Source organism: Neopelma chrysocephalum, unplaced genomic scaffold, assembly GCF_003984885.1.
Source record: "Neopelma chrysocephalum unplaced genomic scaffold, ASM398488v2 Primary Assembly neopelma1_59, whole genome shotgun sequence".
Lineage (NCBI taxonomy): Eukaryota > Metazoa > Chordata > Aves > Passeriformes > Pipridae > Neopelma > Neopelma chrysocephalum.
In genome coordinates, this window is record NW_020897714.1 from 31,132,420 (window position 1) to 31,158,176 (window position 25,757).

General features: G+C 39.7%; 1 protein-coding gene across 8 annotated transcripts in view; it reads right to left on the reverse strand.

Moving 5' to 3' along the window:
- SOX5 (SRY-box 5) overlaps positions 1-25,757 on the reverse strand; it is a 641,934-nt gene that overhangs the window by 364,764 nt on the left and 251,413 nt on the right. The window contains exon 2 of one of the 8 annotated variants that reach the window (XM_027680809.1): positions 9,196-9,296. The exons of 6 other annotated variants lie outside the window; for them this stretch is intronic. The gene's annotated coding sequence lies outside the window, so the exon portion shown is untranslated. Of the gene's footprint in view, positions 1-9,195; positions 9,297-20,807; positions 20,846-25,757 lie in introns of those variants that run through there. One more of the 8 variants, XM_027680810.1, reaches the window with a different exon arrangement.

The following is a 25,757-nucleotide window of genomic DNA, read 5'->3' on the forward strand; positions in this document are numbered from 1 at the left end:
CTGAGGTCTGAAGACTCAAAAGCTTATCAAATTAAGAATGGCCATTCAGTAAAAAATGGATTAAAAATGGAATTTAAGTTGGCAAGAGCTTTTCAAACAGGGTGGTGAGGCAAATATGCCCAGTGCTAACTTCCTGAAGTTCACCCCTATACTCCTTGAGTGAGAAGCTAAAACCTGTGGGCCACCCTTAAGAGTCTACTGATTTCATTGCAATTAAGGTTTAAGTGGTGTTTAGCATTTCACGATTGCCCTACTTTATGGTCCCTGCATTTTCTTAGCTTAAAAAATAGCGATGTTGCAACACTGTAGTGTTTCTGTTGTGATTGTCATGATGGAAGCAGAGCCAATGCAATTTGCCCATGTTTTACTAACCGCCATCTGGCAGGGATATGGTGACATGCTAATCTTCACAGGACTCTTGTTTTTCAACTATCTGCTGGACAACTAAGGAGATCACCAGGCTGCTGGGATGAATGCCAGATGGGAGGCAGGTATGTTTATGAGTTTAAGATTCTTATTTTCTTTCAGTGCTTTCACATGCTGTTCATGGAGTGGCAGGAAAAGTGAAAAGGGGGAGGAGGGGATGAATCAGTGACTAGACTACAACTGTTCAAAATCACTTTGAAGTTCTGCAAAAGGTGGTTGTTTCACAGTCCACCTCTTATCTACTGTTTGTTCACTTGGCCTTGAGGTCTGGATGGGCTTTTTGGAAGTCCTTTCCAGTGCTTTGCCCAGTGCTCCCAGTCTGACAGGCAAACACACTGCCGAACATGCATACAGTACTCAATAAAATGGCCTTGCTTTACTCTCTTCCTCATTTTTATAGCTCTGGTGAGCTCTGGGGTGATGGAAGGACAGTCATATGCTGCCTCACCAGTAATTACAGGCAGCTGATGTGGTGTTAGCCCAGCAGCTGAGTCTTGCAGAGGAATCAGAATTATGGCAGCTTTGTACCAAGAACAAGAGAAGTCTCTGCTCATCTCCCTGGACTTCGGGGCTGATAAAATGGCAAGAATTGCTGTAACAAGATGGAGACTGAGTCTTCCAGATGAAAAATGCCTAAGTAACCCAAAGGATAACGATGGCATAAAAACTAAATAAATATTTTTAAGTTAACCAAAAAATCCCAATGAGAAAACCCAGCAACTTCCTAATGGTGGAAGGACAACTGTGGACAGTGGACGAAACAGTCAGTAGATCACTGCTCCTCAAGTGATCCAGGCAGTAAGCTAACTTTGTCTGGAACATGCTCAGGTCTCAGCTACATGATGCTTCTTAAGCTCCCCTGCTAGATCCCGTGTCTCTGGTCTCCTTAGGAGGGGCCACAGCTCACTGCTGCAGGTCTCAGCAGGGACGAGGGTGTGCAGCACCTCCCCAATTCACTGGGGCTGGAGCCAGTGCTGTCTCCTGTCAACATTTCAGAAGAAATCAGCAGCTTCAGCAAATTCATCTAACAAATGCCTTACCCTGACTCACCTTCTCGCAGCAGGGCCAAAAAATAGAGTCTAGTTTTAGCCACTGTAATGACTAACATTCATAATGACTAACAAAGAATTACAGCTAAAAACACAAGCTGCTTTAGCTCAAACTAAACAGTCATGGCTCACCAGTTAGGATTGAAAGATTCATGTTCAGCTCAAGTGCAGAGGAGTATCTGTGGCACACTCTCACCAACATGTGACATTAACAGAGCTACACGCAATAAATCCTTATTACAGTAGGCTTCTCAGAACAAAGATTTCTGATGAGGGGGCTGGTTGGGAAGAACCCTGTGTGGCATCAATTAAGCAAAACAAACAACTCCTCATAAATTTCCCCCTAAACAAAAAACAGAGCAGAAACAAACAAACAAACAAACAAATCCCTCACCTGTCACGCTCAAGTTGGAAATAAAATCGTGGTTATAGTCAAGGGTTAAGTACAGGACGTGCACACGTACCTTCCCTTTCTTTCCTCACCATAGGTAAGGCAAATTACTAGGGAAATTATCTGCTTGATTATTAATTAAATATCTATAAATTCACACACTCACAGACAGTCTCTCTCTCAATAGGTCTTGGCATAAGGGAGCACACAGAATTTTGGCAACGAGCTGAGAGTGGAATAGGCGGCACAACCTAGACATGCCCAAGCCTTCTTGACACAGGAACAGCTTCTCTTCCCTATGCCAGTGGTTTGCTCGGTGCCAGCTCCGATGCACACCCCCTTCCAGGAATGGCTTTCATCCATGCTGGCAAACAAAATGATAGAGAAGAAAATATGAAATTACTCTTCAAAATGTAAGTGGAAGGATGAGCACGGCGCCAAGTGAGAAGTATCCAAATGTGAGATCCCACACTGCTACATGTCAGTTGGAAAGATGACACACATACAGAAAGTCAAGCAAACAGGTTCGTCCACAAAGGGAAGCTAAAGGAGATCATTTGCATTTTGTACAATAAAATATTTAAAGCAGCACTGCACAAATTATAAATAAAAACACTAACTGTAGTCACCAAGAATGCAAGCACCCTATGTGGAAGCTGGCCAGCAAAACCCTTCATTAAATACAGTATGATCAGAAGGAAATAGAAAAGTGGCTATAGACCTCTGAAGGCCAGCAGGTAATGCAAGCTAATTGATTATTCAGTTCTAATTAGGGGATCCAATACTTATTTTGGACTACTCACACGAGAATAAAGCAAGAGTTCAGGGTAAAGTAAAGTCAACTTTATTTAACAATCTGTGACTGATTATAAGGGAGCAGCAAGTTCCAGATGGGTGGGAGTGCTTACAAAAACCCCTCTATTTTACTACAACTTACAATCAATGCTTTTAGTTTCCATGTATTGTAATGCTGCCACTTAACACAACAAGAACAGCAGAACAAAGAAACATGAAACCAACTTTGCACCAAAATTTGGGGACTGAATAGGACATGCTTTCCCACTCAACAAAGGATGTAGTTCAGGCTTCTAATTTTAGCATCTTATTCAAGACGATACCTGATTTAGAGCGTTCCTTGGTCGAGCCTTACTTCAAGGAACTGTTTCATTCCATTATGTAAAATATGCAGACTTTTTGGGACAGAGATCATGGCTGCTTCTATGTTGTAGAAAAATCATCATGCAAACAGTATTTTAAACTAACATTCACTTTAGACATTATTTATTTGCAATTATCTGTTGTTAAAAGCAACTATAATTTTGAAATGAACAACTGTTTTGCTTTTTCAACTTGTCTTATACATATCCTCATAACCACCTGGATTTATTATTGCTGTTGGGCAAATCACATGGAAGCATGGAAATTCCAGCAGCTTGGAAAAAAAAAAAACAGTCCCTTTTCTGTTATAATTGCAAGTTCAAAAAGCTGTTCATTTTTATATTCAGAAAAGGGAACATACTTTAACATTCCTGTTCCGTGCCTTTGCCCACCCTGTACCTACTCCCCACTGTCTTGGCACAGCAGTGGAAAAGCAGCAGGACCATGAGTAATGGTAAAAGCCTGGAACTTAGCAGCTTTAATTGATTCATATTCTGTGAAAAGCAAAAGCAAAGGTCTATGTTTGTCTCCTTGCAGAGCTCCTAAGTGAAGCCTGCTAGACAGAGTAGGTGCATTAGGCTCACCGTTTCCCCGGGGCTCAGCAGAGCTAGGTAAGATAACAACCCAACTTTCACCCACAAGGATTTCCCTAGGCAGCTGCCGTAAAAGGGTTAATGACTGATGTTTCCATTAAATCTGACCTGCCTCTCAGTTTTGCCATAGCCTGATATAATCCCTGTTTTGCACTTATTCGCACGGACAAATGGAGTCACTCCACAGCAAGGAACGTGCAACCCCCGCTCTAACAAAAGGTCAATTAATTTTAAATGGAGGCACAGAGTATTATTTCTACTTAAACTTAAAACAAACAAATCAGGGCAAAAGCCTGCCTATGCACTGTGCTGCTACTTGCCAAGAATTAAAAGCTCCCCATTCAGAACCTAATGGGCACAGAATGCATCTGTAGGGCATCCATATGTACACTGAACACAAATCAATACCATTGCCTCGCAACTCCAGCCAGGACAATATTCAGCTTCTCTGAACTCTCCAATCCAAAACATCGATCATCTCATGTCTAAAGTTTCAAGGACCAGTTATAGTCCCCTTAAATGGGAATTTATGGTCAGGTAAGAACAGCAGCAAATAAAACGCCCTCAAAACCATTCTAGAGGAAGCCATTTTTTTATCTACTTATTTTTTAAACCCCACTCTGACTTTGTTTTCAACACAAAAAGATTGAGGATGAGTGTCTAAGAGGATTGATTATTGGATGTGCCTTACTTTGGTCAACTGTTTGAACATACTAAAGGTCAAAACAGACCAAATAATTAGTCAGCAGCTGATGATCATAACACAAACCCACTAGGAACTGAACTAACACTGCAAAAATCCCTTTTATGAATAACGGTAGTTGACCCTAACTCAAATACGGGAAAAGGACTTACTCCTAGGAGGTGTTTCACCAAATGAGGTTTGTGGCAGCACCAGTTAAGCAGCACTATGGGGAAGATGTAATGAAAAGATCCAAATTGTGAACAGCACATCATCCAATATTCCAGCATATATTTACTAAATAATTTATTAGGAGAGCTTAATACTTGTATTAATATCAGAAATACTTTTTTATAGAGCTAAAATATAAATTGCCCAGAAGGTGAAATTAACAAAGGCTGCATGTTTCTTAGTATGGGATGCTCAGGAACTGTCTGCTATGTTATTTTTGATTGAAAAATAGCCTTCACTAAATCAAACTTTCCTACAAAAAATTTCGATTGTGCCAAAATACTGTAAATAAATTAAATATTCTGAGGCAAGATCAATGCAATATGAGTCATTTCAGTATATTTAAGCTACCTGCAAATGGCTATACCTGATGGCATTTGTCCTAAGGCATTTGTGCAAGCAGCTGAAGCAATTCTAGTGCCGTTAGCATAAAACCTATGAAGGGCAGGGGAAGTATGAGTAGAAAAGAATAAAAACGTACCTGGTTTTAAAGAAATTAAAACTGGAGGAATTACAAACTTCAGTTTACCTTCAGTTCCCAGAAAATCAGGAAAAGTAAACAAACTTTTTGAAAGCACAACTGGTATGAAGGAGATAAATAATACACATCAGTGTTGATTTGTCAAGAAAGTATCTTCCTAAATAGATCTCATTTCTTTCATCTACTTATAGTTCTTTACAGAGCTCCAGGAGTAGTAGCTGCCATACTTGATTTGTGGTTCATTTTTTGAAACTTTCTGACGCTACCTTCACATAAGTAAGCTATACGATCTTCAAGAAAGATGGTCTTGCTGGAACCTTCATAGGGCAGACAGGAAAACAATACATTATTAGAAAGAAAACAACAAAAACATTATTAATGGTTCATTACTTAAATGTAAGAGAATGTATACAGGGCAGTGTTCCACAAGGATCTGCCCTAAATCTGGTGCCACTCAATATTTTCACTAACAACTTAGACGATGGAATAAGGAGTGTTCCTATGCAATCCACAGACAGCATCAAACTGAGACGGCAAGTAGGAAGACAGAATCAGAATTCTAAACGATCTTGAAAATTGGAGGAGCAGCCTGAAAAGGATGCAACTGGGACAAGAAGATGTAACTATAATTAGGTAGAACAGTTAACTGCATAAATGCAGGATTGGGAGCAACTGATTAGGGAGCACTTCTTTGGGAAAGGATCTGGGTGTTACAGTCAATTGGAAGTCAACAACATGATGATATTGTGAAAAAGGCCAGCATCACCCTGGGATACGTATAATCAGATGATACATGAAGGTACAAGAAGACAATCTCTCACTCTATTCATCACTGGTAAGATCTCTGTAGGGAGCAATTTTGGGGCACTTCTCTTGAAAAGAGATGTGAACTACCTGTAGACGGTTTCTAATTTCCACTTGAAATTTAATCATGACTGTACATATGAACATCTTTTTTCTTATCCCTTAACTTAAAATGTTGTTCTCTTTCTTGGTGCATTAATACCAGATAAACCATGTAATACCTTTAAACACACATAAATGGAGCTGTACACAACATCCTACATAATTTGTATGATGACTTTCTTCCCTCTTGTTCTGGGAATACCTGACCTGCACCCAATTTGCCTTTCTGATATTGTCACATTAGTCATAATCCTATGATCACCTAAATGTCCAAGTCTTTCCCTCTGACTTTGAGGAAGGGAGGAGATGACAAGGTATAGCAAACATTCTTGTCATTAATCCTTAACCAAATCACCTTGATGTTTATGCTGTGAAGTTTTATCTGACTGTTAATCCCCTGGTCTTCAAAGTCATCTAATTTGGTATTAGGGCATTGTTATCCTCCCCTAAAATGACAGTGCCTCTCAAATTTGTATGGTTGGTTTCTGTATAAAACACAACTGTAAGAGCAATTAATGTTTTTAATTGGTCTTCTTTCCCCTTTTATTTAGGTATATGAATGATGAAAATCTCACTGTGTAAATCATGATTTGATCTTGTGTGTTTCTTCTTTTTTGTTTTGTTTTAAACAGAAGCAAACCATATGAGGTTTTAATTCATTAATTCCATAACTGTCATGATCCATCCCTCTATCTGCTAAAAGACTAGTAGGTTGTTTATTCCTTTTAACCCCTGTGATACATTTAGATTGATTGAACATTTTCAAAGCTGACACTGCAAGGGATTTGGCCAAAGGTCAGCTCTATACGAGAGTTCACAGTTTTAAAACATATTATTTTCTCTCTAAATAACATGTAAGATACTGTTCATGATCTACTATGCCAATGTTTTTCATAGTGCTATAAAACACACTCTTTTCTACATAACAGACTCCTCAAATATACATTGGAACTGACAGAACGGTTCTAGGTTTGATGATAAAATTATAATGTGAAATTTTATGGCCTGTCGTAAGGAGGAGATCAGGCAGGCAGAATGTACAGCCCAGGTAATGGTTCTTTCTGGCTCTGCACTGATCTCTACAGCTCCTCATATACACTGATTATAAAAAGGACAAACACATTATCCCAAACAGATCAAACAAACAATATTTAAAACACTGCCGCAATTATTAAAAATATTCTGAATGTTTAGCTACCTTAAAATGAATAAGGTATGTTTTTATTGACATTACTATAGTATAAATATACTATTGGTATAAAACAACATGTGAAGGGATGGGATAGGGAAGGTCGGGGCTGACTTGGGCATTAGAGATGCTCTTTTTCACAGTCTCGTGATTCATGCTCTTCCACGGTTTTCTGAAGCAAGTATTTCAGATCCGGCTGCTGCACAAGCCCAATAACTAGTTCTCATCACAAGTTTCCTAAGGAGTCTCAGCAGACAGATGGAAACGATACACATGCGCAACAGCCACTCCAACACAATAGAGCCACTGTATCAGTAATGTGGGAAATATAGCATCCCTCCATCCCCGAGCAGGCTTTAATGCACGGGATTGTAACAGCTCCAAAGAAGTGTCTGTGGTCTACTGACTCAATCATCTGTACATTAAAAAGTCATAGCTGGCACTACTGTCTCTTTGGCACAACACTTTAAAAAAATATCAGTTAAAAAGGAGAAATAAAAGGAACACGCCAAAGCCACACAAAAGTCAGAGTAATTTAGTTACTTGTAGCCAGAAAAGCACATAAACACATGCTTAGCTTGACTCCAGCAGAAGTGAAGACAGGGCTTATGTCTTTTGCTGAGTCAGAACCTTAGCACTGAATATTACCTAAAATTGCTCTGCTGCTGAACACACTTAATCTAAAGGTTCACTCTTAATCTAAAACTGATATCATACCACACATCCCACTATTGGCAATAACGGGGTAATATCATACCCGCGTAGCGAGCAAGATGCACGTTCCTATATTCCAAAGGCATATAGCTTTTTCAGAGAGAGTCCTGTGTGATTTGTTCTACATGCACCTTAAAAGCAGTTGTTTCTCACATTGGTACAAAAAGCTGCCAGATGAGTGTGTCCTGAAGGGCAGCCTGTCAGCCAGCATGACCCAACTGGACTCTTGAGGCTGGATAGGGCTCTGAGCAACCTGGTCTAGTGGAAGGTCTCCTGCCCATGGCAGTGGGATGTGAATTAGATGATCTTTAAGGTCCCTTCCAACCCAAACCATTTTGTGATTGTATAAACTAAGGTGTCCGTCAAGCAACTACCAAAATTTAGACTTCAACAGGACTGTCAGGTCTGACAGCCACTCTGAGCCCCAGCACCCACATTCCCTTGGAGAAGACAAAAAGCAGAGTTGCTGTCCCATACATACACTGCTGCTTTCTTTGCTCTTGCTGCTGCTCAGCTGCTGGGTGAGGCACAGCTTGGGGCCCTGCAGCAACCAGGGAGGACTTGGAAGCAGCAAACCACTATCCAAGCACAAACACCACGCGGAGTTAGTGACAACTGCACGCAGAGCAACCTTTTCCCATCATGTTAAACGTGCTAAAAACACATCAGTTATTTTTGAGGATGAAAAATTTATCCTGGGATTGGTGAGGATTTTTTTTTTTTCCCTGCTCACAAGTGTTGCTATGGGATTGAAGGAATGAATGGGGGAGGCTTGCTGTTTGTAGCCTTGAGCACCATGTGTCTGAGGATAAAGAAGAGAAGATCTATGCTAGAGTTCAGGAGGATTTGTTCTTCCCATTCATTTGAGGAAAGGACATTGCAGGAGAAAGAAAAAAAGGAAAAAGTAAATAAAAACAGAAAAGAAAAAAGAAGGAAGGCCTAATTCGGATGTCAGAACAGCAGAGTGAAGACCTCAAAACTACTTCATGCTGGTTTTCAGCTTTCCATTTATACAATGGCAATAGTAATTATAAAACCAAATAATCAGACATTAGAGTTGGTTTAATCGTTGCTTAAGTACTGCAGACATATAACTCTGAAAGCATGTACAGTGTGGTTATAAATAAAAGCTGTGGTCTGTCATTAAATTGAGCTATTTTAGAGTTTTAAAATATGGCAACTCGGGAATTAACAGTCTTCATGCTGTTGCAGTAACATCAGCCACCAAACTTCAAGCAGAGTCTGTGTTATGTTTCAAGATTTTACGTCCACCTACCAAGACTGATTGCCTCCTCTTATTCCCTGAATGGAGAGGGCACTTCAGGACATGCTTCAGAGTATCTGTATCTGAGAATCTACTTAAATGTGTACTCACACAAAGGGGTATTTCTCTGAACTAGGGTCTTGGTTTCTTGGAGCTGATGCTGCCATAGCCTACTGAAAACTGGGCCTCCAGTACAAGTCTGGATGATATGACTAGTGATATATGAATAACAAAGATTCTAAAAAATTGTCACCTGGCCATTTTTTTGATTACATATTTACATACACAGACACAGAGAAGTACAATAGCAGACACTTTAAATTTTTGCATAATAAAATGAAAAAAATATTAATTCTGAAACTATGAGTCAAACATTACTTGGTTTTAAATAAACGAGAGAAATCTACACAAAATCATCTGTGTGCTTTTGTATTTTCCACACTAAGTGCATAGGATCAGCAAAGCTCATATAGCCAAGATTTCCTTGGAAAACATTAAGGTCCTTATGCCACTGGAGACATCAGGTCATTACTACTAACCTCTTCCCCCACTGAAAAACTCCATCAGCTTTGAAAAGGATGATTGCTTTAAGGCAAGAACAAAGTGCTCAGAGAAAGAAACGCTCCTTTGGAAAATGATAGCATTCTCTCCTTGCTGGTGGTGAATGCAGACCAGTGTCTTATTCCTGTACCTCTGCAAGCAAGAGGATGCCCCAGCAAAACCCGCTGCTCACTGGGAAGGACTCGTATAATGATCTTCAGACAAGCTACACACATGCCCTCTTTACCAGAGCTAGAGACTCAACCACCACATATTATGTGTAAAAAACCACATTATTTCCATGCCTTTCTCCTGCTGCAGATGGGCCAGATGAGAAACAGTGCTCAGTGTGGTGAATTAGGAAGTTTTTTTGGACACAAAGCTGTAGATCAGCGTGTAGTTGGGGAAAAGCAGCTGACTTGGATAGGAAGATTAGAGAGGAGAAGTAAAGATGGATTGTGCTCCAGATGTGGCATCGAGGTTATTAAGGTCCTCTTTATCAGGCAGTGCAAACACACAGCCACATATAATTGTTTACAGCTCTGTCAAAGGTACCTGAGGCTTAGGATCCTGCAAAACACGGAGCAAAAAAGGGTCTTTATTGACTGAACAAGTGGTGACCTGTTACTGAATGTGTTTGTTAGCACTTTCCAACGTGATCGTGTGTCCTGAGCCATGATATGAAATAAAGGGCCCTTTCTGCTAAAGAAAACCCTCCTCTGTCCCAGAAATTGTAATAACACTTTTTTCTATAGTCAGGATTCATTACATCTGGCCGTTTTTTCCCCTAACCTTTTTGGCTCGCTTAGCTGCAAGGCTACATTCAGGATACTTCTAGCTCCTAAAGGGGATTGAGTTTTCCTTTATATTTTGAAATAGGAATCAAGGAAAGCTGATGATTTTTGGCATGTTTTGATGACTTCAGTAGATAGTCCCCTGCTTTGCTTTGTAGTCTTGGTCTGTTTTTTTTTTTTTATTAGGTGCCACAATGCTATCGAAGTACAAATTACTGTACATGCTCTTTGCTGACATTACAAGCTGAAATCTGGCACTGAAAGCAACTTAACTGAACTGAGATAGGGGCACGTACTCTGTGACAGATTAGTGCACCAGCCAAAGGAAAAGCTCTTATTTAAGTAATGCAGAAGGTTTTTGTCCATCATAGTACATGCTAAATCAGTGACCTGAAACTCTTGATGAGTCCTCAGCAGCTAAGGAGAACTGCATCCTCATGTTTTTACAGTGCAAACTTTTCCTTTCCAATCCCCTTCATCCTTTTTTCTCTACCTCAGTACTTTGTAACATGAAAAGGATGGAAGCAAAAGTTAACATGCTTTAACAGTCCCCACAGACTGCTTAAACAAACACTGTGATTGCAATTTAGACAATCTGGAGTCCATTCAATATTAAATCCCCATCCCAGGCTACAACTGCCAAACAAATAAAGGATTCATGGAGTACTTTACACTGTCATTTACTACCGCAACCATTGTCACTTGACAATCCAGAGGAGGAGCCTGCAAGGTCTGATACTGCACCAGCTACATCTGTCAACAAGAAGACAGAGAGCTCTGCTAAGCAAACAGGCTTGATCCTGCTTTACACAGTCTCCCTTTGTCTTGCCCCAGCTGAGCCTCTTCTAATCTTCTCAGGCTATCTTCAGCAGCACAAGCAAGAACTTCTGCTGGAACCAGGCAGACAAAAGATGCCTTTCTTCACCCCTCTGGACTGTTTAAATGTTTATGCCACTCCACCTCTGTCCCCGCACCTTTATCCCACGTCCCCACCCACTGCACAACTGAAATGAACACGTACTGTTTGTCACAGCAAATTCTACCAGTGTTATGCCAGCACACTTGTGTCAGAGGAGGGGGGGGGAAAGCCTCCAAATTAGCTAAAACAATGTAACAAAACAAAAATTTGTAGGTTTGGGATTGAAATGCACTACACACTACACTCTCCCTCAGCTGCAAATTATTTCAGTTACTTATTCTGAAGTGGCCCCTAGATCAAGCTCCCAGTGTGCTACTTTATGTCAGATGAGCTGGTTTGCTTAGAGAGCTCTCATATGTCTCCTACAGGAACCCCTTGGCATTAGAAATATTCACCAATTCCAAAAGTTGAATCCACTTGGAAACATTTAAGTAAAAATTATCAAGGTATATTGCTCTAGATGTCCAGGCTGGCAAATACCAGCATTGGAAATCTTGCACCGAGTAACTTTTTTCATAGCCAGGCATCTTAAATAAATAGTACATGAGCAGTGTCACCAGGTAAACCCACAGGACACACTCCATCTCAAGGAACACAAATGAATGCAAGATTTCCAGCTGTTTCAGCATCAGGAACTGCCATATTTATTCTGGAAAGAGCAAACAACAGATGTAGTTGGATAGCAAGAATTCATCTGTTTTTCAACCACACTTAAAATAAAACTCATTTTGCCATTATCATGTCAAAAGCACTTGATAAATGTCAGGAATTTGGGGGAAATCCTAATGTGTAAACCTCAACTTCTAATTGCTTAGCCAGGTTAGAAGGGGCCTCACAGGACAAAATCCTTTATCAACATCTGTTAAAGCAACTATTAGCCATAAGCGGTTTCCTTAATTTGTGACATTCACGTGAAATGTATTCATGATTTTCTCCCCCCCTTCACTCAGTGAGGAGACCCCTCAATCCACCACCTTGGACTCCTCTTGAGAGGGACGTGCCCCTGCACAACCTTGGGTGGGATGGGCCCCAGAGCCCAGAGCTGCCTTGGCAGTGTTTTGTGCTGACTGACTCATAAAAAACAGAGAGGGATATTTAAAAAAATAAAATAAGCATGAATACAACCCCATTTCCTGCCGTGCCACCTCCAGCTGCCACTCTGCCTGCATCAGGGAACAAGTGGAGCCCACTGACAGCTCCATGGCTCAGAGGGCGGCACTTCCCCAGCTGAACCCACACAGCAAACTAATATTCCACTCCTAAAGCGGAGCCTTCAGCTTGTTTTGTTGCCAGATGCTTTGATGGTTTCCCTTAAAAATACATTGGAATCAAGCAAGAAGGGATGTGTAACCCAAAGTCACAGTTACACGACTAACTGTCCATCTATACCTCATATCTTGGAAAACTACATAATCATACATACATAATCACACATGTTGTTAGCAATCATACTGATGCAGTACATCAGACCTGACTAAGAGAAAGATCTGTAGAGATACAAATCTGGAGAAAAAAATGAAAAAGAAAAAAAAAGAGGAAAGAATTGCTGGGTGAAATCTGACGTCAATGGGCCTGTGCCAGGAGTGAATCGAGCCGGTTAAATATATATTAAAATCTGAATATCTCTTTCAATCTCTCATTCATCCCTCCACAAAAAGGGAAGAAAGAAATTCTATTATCTCAACAGTATTTCCTGTTAGCGGCTTTATTCTCTACTAGTAGGAGCCCCACAGCTCTCCACTCGCTCACTATGAAGTATACTCCCAACTTTATAACCAATTCTGTTTAGCTGTGTTTTGATTACTGTGGCAGCCACTGCTTTTTTTTTTTCCTTCTGCCTGTGAATGGATATTGCTCCACACAAATGGATTTTATCCTTGACTGTACCCAAGCATTATTTCCTAACAAATAAATAATTCAGAATAACAATTTACCTCCGTTCCTCTCGTGTTGGCACTCTCACTTTTTAATCCTGTAAGCTTAAGGACATCAGAAATTACAAATTTTTCAGGCCAAGGTTACAACTCATATTATACACTAAGGCCACAAATTCACCATTCATTCTTTGCTTTTTGCCTTCCCTGTGTTTTGGTGTCCTGTCCCTCATTTGAGGTATTTGTCACACATTTTTAAAGGCCCGTGTCATGCATGTGAGTCTTGGCAGGTTACGAGTTACAACCGGCAGCCTGTGTGACCCTTGCACTTCTACCCCCCATCCAATTTCTTTTCTTCTTCCCTCTTCTTTTCTTCTTGCTCTCCAAATACCATCTTGTCTGCCCCTGCTGAGATATCGCAGAAATGTTCTTCATCAACATACAGTGTCATCTAACACATGGAGCCTGCCAAGTTTTCATGTTGTTATATCAGGAAAATATCCCTCAGGGGCAAGGGGAGAGGAAGAGGTCATTTTTCATCTATGGAAGAGTGAGTAACCCTTTTCCTTTGGGACTAAGAGGGTCTTAATTTAACAAACCTTCTTCCCTGTCACACTGCTGCTGCTGCTCACTTGCACACCACGACAGGCCAGGCAGCACGAGAGCTGGAGAATAAAGCACACTTGCAGGAAAGTAGCAGTTAAACTTGGCTTGGCGTGCTGGAATTCAAAATAATTAAATGCAGAATGGGAGAGAAGCCAAAAGTATAGGAGTTTCCAGTGCAGAGGAGGGAAATTTGTCTGGTTTCCAGGTGTGATGAGCAATCCTCAGAAGGCTCTCATCAGTACAAAGCAGGAAGCCCAAAATGTGGGTTCTTAGGTGAACTTTAATCAAACTGTATAAATCTTTTCAATCTTCAAAAAGATTCAGATCTGGAGATTGCTCAAAAATAGGCTTCTTCAGGGATGGAGTGACTTCTTTTTTTTTTTTTTTTCCTTTAAAGACAAAAAGCTTCTTTGGCATTTTTCATTGTGGGCAAACTGGCAATAACATGGTTAAGTTTTCCACGACAATCTAAACTCTTTTTTTTCCTTGGAGTACTAGCCCAAGAGTGGCTGAATGGATGATCATTTTGGTTGTGGACATTTGCATCGGAACAGGTACTTTGCCACTAAGGCTTAGGCTCCCCTCAGCTAAGCACAAGGTAAGCAAAGCTGCAATATGAAATAAACTTCCAGAGGCTTGATGAACAGTGGCTGCTGGCTGGTTCCATCTTCAGAGCCATCTCTGCTGACTCAAAAGACAGGGTACATTGGACATTTTACATGTCCTATGCAGACAGGCAGGTTTTTCAAATGCAACTGCTGAAAACTCTCATCCTGCCCACAGAATTACACAAAATTAAATCAATGAATCATAGAGTGGCCTGGGATGGAAGCAACCTCAAAGATCATCTAGTTCCAAACCCCAAATCAGGGGTTTATGCTAAGGTTCCTTGATATGAATCCCTTATTAGCCTACCAAATGCAGACAATATCCAAGACCAGAACAGGTTTGTTTTCCAGCACTGATATAGATGAAGAAAAAAAAAAAAGTCCTCTCATTAAAGCACTTCCTGAAAGAGCAGAAATTTAATTAAAATTGCTATCCCTGAAAACCAGCAGTCAGTCCAAGTCAGAAATTCTGCTTTTTACAGCTGCAAAACAGTTCTGCATTTGCAGCAGTATTGTCCTCTTACCTAAACCAAACCTCCATCTTTACTCAGATTTGAAATCATGCTCTTAACTAATTTCTGTGACACAGTCTCGTTTGATTTAGAGACATTAAGTAATAATATCCTGTGAATACTTGCCACTAGTGACCTGTCTATAATGATGATAAGATAGATCACGGAGAACTCTGCAGCCACTGCTTTTTTGCCTCCCCTTTCATCCAAGCTAGTCAGCAATCACCAGAGCAGGTAAACACCACAGTCCCTGAAACAGGGCTACAGGGTAATGTTTTTGCTTGTTTTTTCAAGTGCCACATACAGGAACAGCAGTGTTCCAGCAAGTCTAAATGCAACCAAAAATTTAATACAAAAAGCTGTAAAACTTTCAAGAACTTTTTTTTTCCTCTTCCAATTTTGAATCATCTTTTAGAGGAAAAGAAAATAAAAATCTCAGAGAAGGCCTCTAGGTCCTCAGTAACAAACTGTGCTTTCTGACTCTCTGATTACACCTGCTTGGGCCCATGGGACACAGAAGGCCCTTCCTCATCCCCCAAAGAGTGCAGATCACATCACACTGAGCATCGGATCGAGTCTGTGGGCATTACTCTGTGATCCCCCAGCCTTGTTTATCCGCCAGTACCACTTCATTTTAATGCCCTCAGGGTTTCTCAGCCTGAGGAACTCCAACCAGTCAGTGAGTTAAAAAGAGTAAAAGAATACCATCCAATGCTCAAAGCACTTCTTTTTCTGCAAAGTACAGGATAAAGGATGAAAATCCAGCATAAGCAGCACCTGCACAAATCTTACATATATTACCCTGCCTCCTCCTGTAATTCATCTCTGTTCACAAAACCCCTTATCTTCTGGTAGGAGGAGGAGCAAACTCATCTGAGTCAATCTGCTTGCTATATATCTTTGCCCAAACCTCTTTACTTAAACATCTTCAACCTTTTTTTATTTTTTTAAGTTAGAAGTGTTTAACGATTGGGGGGGTGGCTAAAACAGCACAACAGCATGTTTGCCCCCTCCCCAAAACCTTCTCTTACCCTTCTGGCAACTTTTTTAGATTATGCTAATCAGGAAGGAAAGCTAGTAAGACAGTGAAAATACTCAAAGCCAGTTTTCTGGAGAGAATAACACAGCAATCATGTTCAAGTTCTATTGGACCTGCAGGCACATTTTCTTGAAGTGCAGCTTCCTGAAAAGCTTGGCAGATTAGAGACCCTCTTTTTCCAGCTCAGCATCATCTGCCCCTAAAATGATTTCACTGACTCCACTCAGACTATTATCAAAATATCCAAACCAGGCTCTAGGTAGAGTGATAACATCTCCTGCTTTCATTCACATTTTGTTTGCTTCTTGTAGAAAAAAAGCAATCAAAGTATGCCTTTGACACAGGAAACTCTACATGGGGAATGACTTTCTATGCAGTCTCAAACACTTCCAATTCAGTTTTATTTTTCAGTGTCATAGTCCCCTCCACCCATTTGAAAGACACTGATACACTTAAACCAAAGATTCATCCAAGATTTGAATCATAGTGTTTGGGCAGATTCTTACTGCTACTCCCAGCTGTACCCATCATGAACAGCACAATGAAGAACCTCTTCTTGGTTTTTTTCAACCACAGCAGTAAAAGGAAAACAGCAGCAAATACTTCTTTACTTGCAGACACCCAACAGTTATTCCCACTGCATAAAAAGAGAGAATGAAGCAGATAGAGGAGATGGAGTAATGGAACATATATTCCAAAGGTCCTGCAAGACAAGTACAGAGTGGGAAAGTGGCTGTTAATGATCCTTAGCCCTCTTCTCATAATGGAAAGCCTAAGTAAGCTATATTATTTCTATACTAGATGTGATTAACAAGTACCAAATTATTAAAAAAACAACCAAAGAAACCAAATCATAAACCAAACCCTCCTGAAATTTTCAGTCATATTTTAATGACAGAAGATCAGAAAATCTTGAGGGATTCTGCTGTCTGCTCCTTTGCAGAGGAATGACTGAAACTTTATGATTTCCAATTCTGTCTACAATTTCAGCGTGTGCAGGAAGTGTCCTTCACCACAGGATGGACTTGCTTACTTTGGGGGTAAAAAAGGAAAGCCTATCCTTGCTTTGTTTTACATAAAGAAACTCCTTACCTTTTACCTACATTAGGCTAATCCCTTTTTAAAAAGAGTTATTACACACCAAGTGCTAAAAGTAAACTATAAAAATTGGAGAAACAGTTCCCTATTAGATTCCTTGAGTACTGGTAACAGAAAAGAAATTATCCTGTTCTTGGTACACGAAATACAATACGCATGCTTAATTCTCTGAAAGTCCCACCTTTTAAAAATATTTAATAAAACATCAAAGCATCCTATTACTTCAGAAATCCACACCAGATTCAAGCACTGATATGCAATTAAAAGCAAGAGCTAATTTCTGTAAGGAGGTGCTCTACTTTTAAAGACATCTTTATGTAAGCGATATTTTTTTCCTTCAAAATTTAAATCGTAACTGTGTGTTAAGTGAAGAGTAAAATCTCTAGCTTGGCTTCAAAATGGCAATTTTTAGTCTTAATGACCTTCACACAGCACTTTTGAACATCACATTAAAAAAGATAAGCCTTTGAAAACTTTAAAATGTGGGTAAGTAGGAAATATTTGAATAAGTAATTATGAAGGCTAAAAAGAAGAATGATATATATCATCACTAGGCCATATTCAAAGAAATACATTAGATCTTGGAGAATCAGTTGTTCTTTAAAAGACTCACATCAGTATGAATGTGTGTTGCAGGTAATGAGCATATGCACATATATCATTCCTAAAACACCTCTAAGGATATTTCTCACAAAACAGTAGTGTTGGAGCCTCTGATTCAGCAAAGCGCTTTTGTTTCAGCATAATTAACCATATGAAGTCACGCTCGAGTCAACTGTCTCACCCAAGGAGTGCTCTCGAAAATAACTACACATATGCCATAAACAGATGTCAGCAGGGTCAAATCCAACATTTAAATCAAGACAAGATTGAATATACCAGCGCTACGGATTGAGGACCTGGCTAACATGAAGTGTATAGGGAATTAGGAAACAGTTCTTCACTGCTCGAATAAGAGGAGCTGAGCATTTCAGAGCTGCCTATGGAATTTTATATCTGAACTCACAAGAAATTTTAGAAATAGGCCAGTGACTTCAAATTCCATAGGCAACTCTGGAAATTTCAGCCACAATTCCTAGAAAGTTGAAGTCAACACTGCTGCGGTTTATTTTAAGGCACTGGGCGCTCTGTGATTTGTTAGACTTGCAAGTTGCAGCCTCCCTAGAATGAGATGTACATGTGTGCGTGTGCAATATCCTCATAAACGGGATTAAAAACCAGTCCCTGGTGAACATTACCATTCATAATGTAAGGGTCGAAAGGAAAGCAAAAAGATCCCTTTCTGGCGCATTTCAAAGCAGAAACAAATATTTATTTCAGTCCGCGAGCGACTGCGCTGCCGCAACGGCACGTTAACAAAAAAGTGTACTAAAAATGTTCCACATTTCTCAGTTAGGGGCTCCTATGTATAATTTGGGTCATTTGGGGTTTTGGTAACAGTAGAACTTTAACAAGGTTAACTAAATAAGGTTTTAATCGTGACCTCCAGGGATATCTAAACCACGCTACCTATCAGGGTTTCCTGTATGTTTTTTAAGTTTTTTTTATTTCTACAAACTTTAAACTGTTTTGAAAATAACGATAGCGAAAAAAAAAAAAGACTGAGAAGAAAGAATGCTGCAGTTATGGTTAATCAACACTTTCCACATGGGAAACAGTGAGTTCCTGGAATATTTATTTTGGGATGTAAAATATACAAAAGCAACCTGAACTCCTGAAAGAAAGATAGTCTATTATCAGCTCATGCACTCAACCTTATGTCTAAAAAATCATGTCATTTCCTACATCATAAAAAGAAAAAAAAAAACAACAAGCAGAGAGGATTTCTCTAGTAACCTTAACAAGTTTTTAATGTCTTTACAGCGTGGGCTAAAATCTCCTATACAAGGTCTGGGCTTTAAATAAAGTTTGGGGTTTTTTGGTGGTAGACAGATAGCTGCTTTGAGAGGGAGGATTATGAAAGAAAAATGTTCCACTTAATTTTAAAATGCAATGGATCAAATGCTTTTGATACAGTTCGTCTGACTTTATTTGGTGAACTGGGACACTGAATTATTTTATTTCCTTGTATTTTTTAAATTGTTGCCAAGAGCCAGACTCCCTTTACGCAGTGGGAGCTGTACCTATTTACACCAGCTAAGGAGTCTATTAAATCGTATTTTTGAAGAGACATGAATGAGCTGCACGTGAAAAAGAATGCAAAGTAGTGAATATAAATTTTGTATGCAGGGAACTGGTTCCTCAATTTCAAGATGTGACAATAAAACTTCATTCACAATTCTGGTAATTAATAATCACAGCACAGCCTAACTTCCAGTCTACCTATGCCAACGCACCTGAGCTTGGGGGCTGCAGAGAGTTTAAATCCAGACCAAACCCAAATTTTGCTCTTTGGTTAATAATTAGCATATTAATTCATTTCAACATTTACAGCAAACACAGCCGCATTGCTGCAAATCCTAACTATAGAAATCAATAAAAATTGCAGCACCATAATTACCCCCCTTTGTCTGAAGCCAGTCATTCATGGCTTCTTCTACATAATCTCATGGGTTGCCCAGGCCTCCCCTCAGCCTGCTCTTCTAAATATCTGAGGATCATAGAGGTGAGGTCACTTCATCACTCCTTGGAAGGAAAGAAAAAAAGAAAAGAAAAAAAAGGGGGGAAAAAGCAAAGCATCTGCTAAAATTTGACTTCATTTGATTTACTCTCCAAGACTGTTTTTTATTAAATATGTTTGACTGCTATCTCTAATTAAATGTAGAATTAATTTTGGCAAACTAACCACAGATGCAGTTTATGTTCAATTTTATCAGACAGATTTATTTATAAGCTGTCAACTTCTTGAAAGACTTCATTTTGGAGCAGTTTTAAATTGCTAACAGTAGCTGTAAATGGGGCTACTGTTCTCTGGAAGACTAAAGAAGAAGTATGCTATAAATGTCCATTCCATCTGCGAGGAATCATAAAACAATCACATTCCTTTATATTTTTTTTTCTTCCCCCCTCCTTCTTGGGACCTTTATTAAATTAGTTCAACTCAATTAAAAATAACTTCAAAAACATTTCAGGGCCCTTTGTTTCAGGGAATACTTGGAACTCTCTGCACGGAACGTCACCCTTTTAACTAATCCCTTTTGGGGAGCGGAGGAGAATAGTGGTATTGTGACTTCAGACAGTGCTTTCAAGGGTCTCTACTGTACCGAATTGAGGTCACCGCCAGACAATGCCCAACACCCAATAGCCATTCAGGCGTTCTTCACAACTCTATCAAACGTGTCTTTCTTTCTCGCGCGCGCTTTCTCTCGTGGCAAAGTCACAGGACAATGGAGAAAGCCTCCAGCACCATTTATGGTCACTATATTTGCACATGACAAAGTCTATTCTTCCTGGTTTGCCAATTCCGTGGTAAAAAAGAATGAACCCTGGATAGATTTTCCCACCATTACAGTTGTTCAAACTTAGCTCAGATTAAAAACAGAAAACTCTAAAAACAACAAAAAGCCCGTCTAAGAACAGTAAGTGCTGTTTGAAAGAGTAGCTACTCCAGTCCTTGCTATTTCGGTATATGGAGAGAAGCTGCAGAGACGAAGTGGAAGATTAAATATGCTACATTATAGCCTGCATATGCATGGCTGAGTATACATTCTAGTGCAAAATGGAAACGAAGGATAAACCAGAAGCTATTATTTTTCATCGTATCGTTTGCCATTAGCCGCGTTAGAAAACTCACTGTTTGAACAACAGCGCAGGAGCTTCGCCCGCACGACTTGGTTTTGCTTGGGAAGGTTTAACTGCTTCAACCGCAAACAACAGCAGCAGCAAATCAATTACTGCACATTTGCGCTGGCTACTGCTGCTATTTCTGAAGACGTACCTCAGAAGTTTTACTCTTTCAACAGATGAGGATGAGAGAGAGAGACAGAGTGAGAACGTTGCACTAGATATGGCGAGCTCGCTGCCAGGAAGATTTTTTTCTATATTTTAAATATGCGCTAGAGATACAGTATTCTTCACAACCTAAAAAGATCTGAATGAAAATGTGCTGCTGTTTAAAAAGACTGTTTATAACCAGTACTTAACTTGACATTTGCACTGCCTCACCCACGCACCTCCAAAACACACACATCTTTTTTTAGTTAATCCGAAATCGCGACCCCCCCACCCCGCTGCCTGACAACAGGGAGCGCAGCAACCTAACCTGCAGACAGTCAAATGCCATTAAACTCATCGTTAGAGAATAATTTCAGAGTGTTCGCCCTATGATGAGATGATGATTTTTCTTCATTTCTATTTCTGACCTCTTTGGCAATTTTTTCCTTCCATTTTGCACCACGCTGTTTTCGTGGCATTTAGCTGCTGCAGACTCCTGCCCTCCCATCCCCAAAAAACTGACTCCCAGCCTCATGAGACAAATTCCACCACTGTTAGGAGCTGCTCCTTCACTGGAAAGTGCTTTGCTTCCCCCTCTCTGCCCTTCACACTGCTGGAAGACGACAGCCAAGGCAAGCAAACGTGAAAGCCGTGTGGCTCTAATGCTGTATCTGCCTGTTCTCAAAAGGTCCTCTCTGCAGTCAGCCACACCTTCAACACACAGTCACTCAGGACAGTGAACAATTACCAAACAAGAGCTTCAAATAGATAGCTGGTTGGTGGTTGTTTGGTTTTGTTTGTTTGGGTGGTTTTTTTCCCCACCAGGATCTAAAACACACTTTAACTCAATTATGATACTGGGCCTCCCTGGAACAGTTATCTCCAGGATCTAACATGATGCCAGGGACCAAATTCTGCTTTTGCTTACAAGGAAAATGAGCAAGTACTTAAATCCCAACCCACTTTAGGAAATCCCGTAAGTATGGACTTAATTTTAAAAACCTTGCCCAGTATGAATGTTCATCTGAATCAAAGGCTAAACATCTAATTCAGGCTGAAACCAATGGTATATTAAGATCTAGGAAAATCTCAAGAACCACCAGGAATGAGTTCCTTACTTAACTGGTAAACCTACATGAGATCTATGGATGAGAAGTTCTATAGAATGATAAACCATATTTTTAATATAAAAAAATAACTATAGCATATTCTATTTAAACAGCAAAATGTATGTGTTGGAGTACTGACTCATGGGTTCCAGACATGTGGAAAAGAAATACCACTAAGTTCCTTCCAAATTTGCTCCCCACATTTTGATTGTATGCAGACCCAGAAATGAGTCAGTACCATTAGCACATTCTTATTTGATAGAGTAAAACTTAAATTTCTGATTGTACATGTGAGCATCATCTGTAGGCTGATAGCCAAGGGTTTCTGCCTACAAATGGAAGCTTATGTCAAACTACAGGAATAAATTAAGAGGCCAGAAAAAGGATTTCCTGAGAGTTTGCTGGTCAATAGCATTTCTCTCTGTGTTTTAAAAAAAAATATCATGAAAGTGCATTTAAAAAAAAAAGACACTCCAATGAAAGAATACAAGAATAAAAAAAATCTACTTCAAAGACACATGATAACACAGCATTTAACAAGCACGTACTGTATTGAACCTGCCTTTAAAATAGCTCAGCTAGGTAAATAAACGTTTAGGTGTTTTCTTTGCTTGTTTTACTCACAATTGCTCACTTTTCGTAATAAAAAATGTCATTATCTTCAAGAGATGCACCACATGTTCTTTGGAAAATTCATTTCTGGAGTTTTAATATAAATTTATGTTAGGTCTTCTTTTAAGCCACGATAAGGACTTTTGTTTGCTACCTAGTGGATAAGTTGACTTTGAAATCTCTCCTGAACCCCCAAAACACATGACAAAACCCTAATTACTTAGCCCTATGCTTTATGATCTACACTTTTACTAAATTTAACGTACTTATGGAAAAGATCTGTTCAGCTCCAGTAGGTTAATCTGGGTCCTAGAAGAAATTTATGCCAGTAATGCTCCATCTAGCAATCAAGAAACAGAGAGACAAGTGAAGGAAAATGCAGAAATATATGGAACACAACTCTAAGCCTTCTATAAAGGGGTATATTTTTTTTTTCAGATGTTGATCTAATATATTACAGAAGGAATCTAAAGGTATTTACTAAAAATACACAACCAGCCCTTTTACACTGAGCCCAGGACCACAGCTCTATCCATCCCAGCAGTAATCGAGTGGCAGATAGGCTGACAGCCCAGAAAAGAGGTGCTTGTTTTCCCAGCAACTGCTGGTGCTGTGCATACTCAGCCCTGAAGATGACTCTAGTCCTCCAGGTGATGGCCTCCTAGTTACGGCTTAACAAGCTGAAAGCGCTTCATTCTGGAAAAAGCCACTGTTGGGTGGGCTGGGGAAGTACCATTCTCAAAGAAACTGCTGAATCTACTGAATCCGATATTATTTATTTTTATAATCAAAAGCTAATGTGAACCACATTCAGATTCAAATCACACGTGTTTTAAAAAAAGATGCGACAAATTAAAACCAATTACAAGTGAACTAAATATACAGACCCTCATCAAGGCTGTAACTGTTTTTAGAACTCAGATTTTAAACCTGTTGTTCCAGACCCCACTCTTCTTTCCATTATATGACAGCACTTGGCAAGTGGGAGGAGGCAAGAGTGAGAAATCCAGCTTTGCCCTTTGGTAGGAGAACCTCAATTCCCAAGAGAGAGAAAAGCCTGGACTGATGATGCCTTTACAGCTCCTGTGGAGCCTCCCAGAATATGCACCTTGGTAGAGCAAGGAGATGATGCTCAGCCAAGTCCCTCAGGTGATGGAAAGAGACTTTTCCTGGTGTCTCAGACTGGACTTAAAGTTGTTCATAGACACACCTTGGAAATCACTGAAATTGAGTTAATTTTTGTTGCCCTTTTAACCTTGGGTTACACTCGAAGAGTTACCCCTTTATTGTTATGGGATTCAATCACCTATCTTTCTGAAATGTCCTTTATGGAGAGAAAAAAAAAAAAGTAAAATAACACACTGTTTTCCCTAAAACACAGTCAGTAAGATCTAAGAGGATATTAAGCACCACCAAGACAGACAGGTGAAAAAATCGATGGATTTTTTCAAACTGTCAACATCCACACTCTTAGTATAATATGGAACACTGAGACACCTTTAAAAACAAACATGCATAATACAGAAAGATACATGAAAGTTATAGTCTAAATTTAAAAAAAACCCAAAACATGTTTCTGAAGTGAAAAGATATTTATGAGTGTCCAAGTGCAAACTTAGAAGAGCTTCTGTGTACTTAAGTTCACCAGCCAAGCTAGAAAAACATGAATTTCAACCCCCTACAATTAGGAGGTAACAAAACTCAGTTTAAAATGATTTTACTACACTAAGTTTCGTTTCCTTGCAGTTGGGATGAGCTACCACACCCAGACAGGGACCAACAATAACCTTCACAGGGCACCTGTTGAGTCGTAGCAAATAATTTAAATATTTGTATATACAAAAATATATCCACACTTTTGATGTCTTAGTGCCTTCTCTGTCTCAGGGAGAGCCAAGCTTTCAACAATGCTTGATTACAAAGGTCCCTTGCACTGGAATCACGGGAGCTCCACAAGGGTGGCAGGGTCAGGCTCTACTTAATGCACACAATTTTATCATTCATTTTCTGAATCCTGAGGTCTTTATTTTTTTGCTGCTGGATAATACTATGCAGTGCTTATTTCTGGTTTGATGGCATCCAAAGAACTTTTGGACTCACTTTTATGTTTCTGGAAAGCATCTATTACAGGAGACCTTATAAATATAAATTAATGTGATCCCCTGTAGAGAAAACACACGAGATCATGAGTCCCCTTAATAACACAAAGGGGATACCTGAACATAGTATAAAGATATATTAGTGCTATGTTTTCTCTTTTATGAGAACAATTTAGTTTTCCCCTGTCCTTCCAGCCAAACTTGGCTTGCGTGATATTGAGAGAGAAGAATCATATACTTTCAGAATGGCTGACAGCCTGCTTTAGGCATTATATCTGAAAGCAAATCAGCAGCAAGAAAATTGCCATTTAGAGAGGGAATAAATTACAGGACATTGAAATATCTGTACTAGAGCTGTAAAAAGTAGAAAAACTAAGAAACAATAAAAACATCAGCTGATAACTGGTGTGGAGGCCAACGAAGGGAAGAGGAAGATGAAAGGGAGAAGAAGGTTTTGTAACCGCTGTGCCTAGTCTGCAAAGATATACATGATACACATGCAAAATGCTACAAAGGCTTCAAAATCTGGTGCTCAAAAGTTTCGACACAAAGAACAATAACTGCCTGTACAGTCTTTGTTTAGCCCCTTCACACAGATGAATTGCAATAAACTAATTGCAGGATCACAGATTATTTTTTTCCACAAGATCTCTGTACCATTGCACAGAACAAATCTTCTTGCATAACAAATCAAGCCTGGGTTGTCAGTGAGAATGTGGCTTTGGTTCATTTTTTTTGCAGACTGTGAAGTGAGTTGTGAACGAGGTAAAGGATGAAAGGAAGGAAGCAAAAGCTTACATTAGCAGATAGGTAGGTGGATCCTGCTTGAGCAGGTTGGATCCCCTCCTTGCCAAAGCCTGTGTGAGGTCCCCTGTGTAACTGGACCTTCCCAGCTATCCCTAACTCTGTCTTCCTCCTTTTCTAGGCATGTGACTTAAAACTTTGTCGTTCTGCATATCACTCACAGGTGCAACCTGAATAATGTGATGC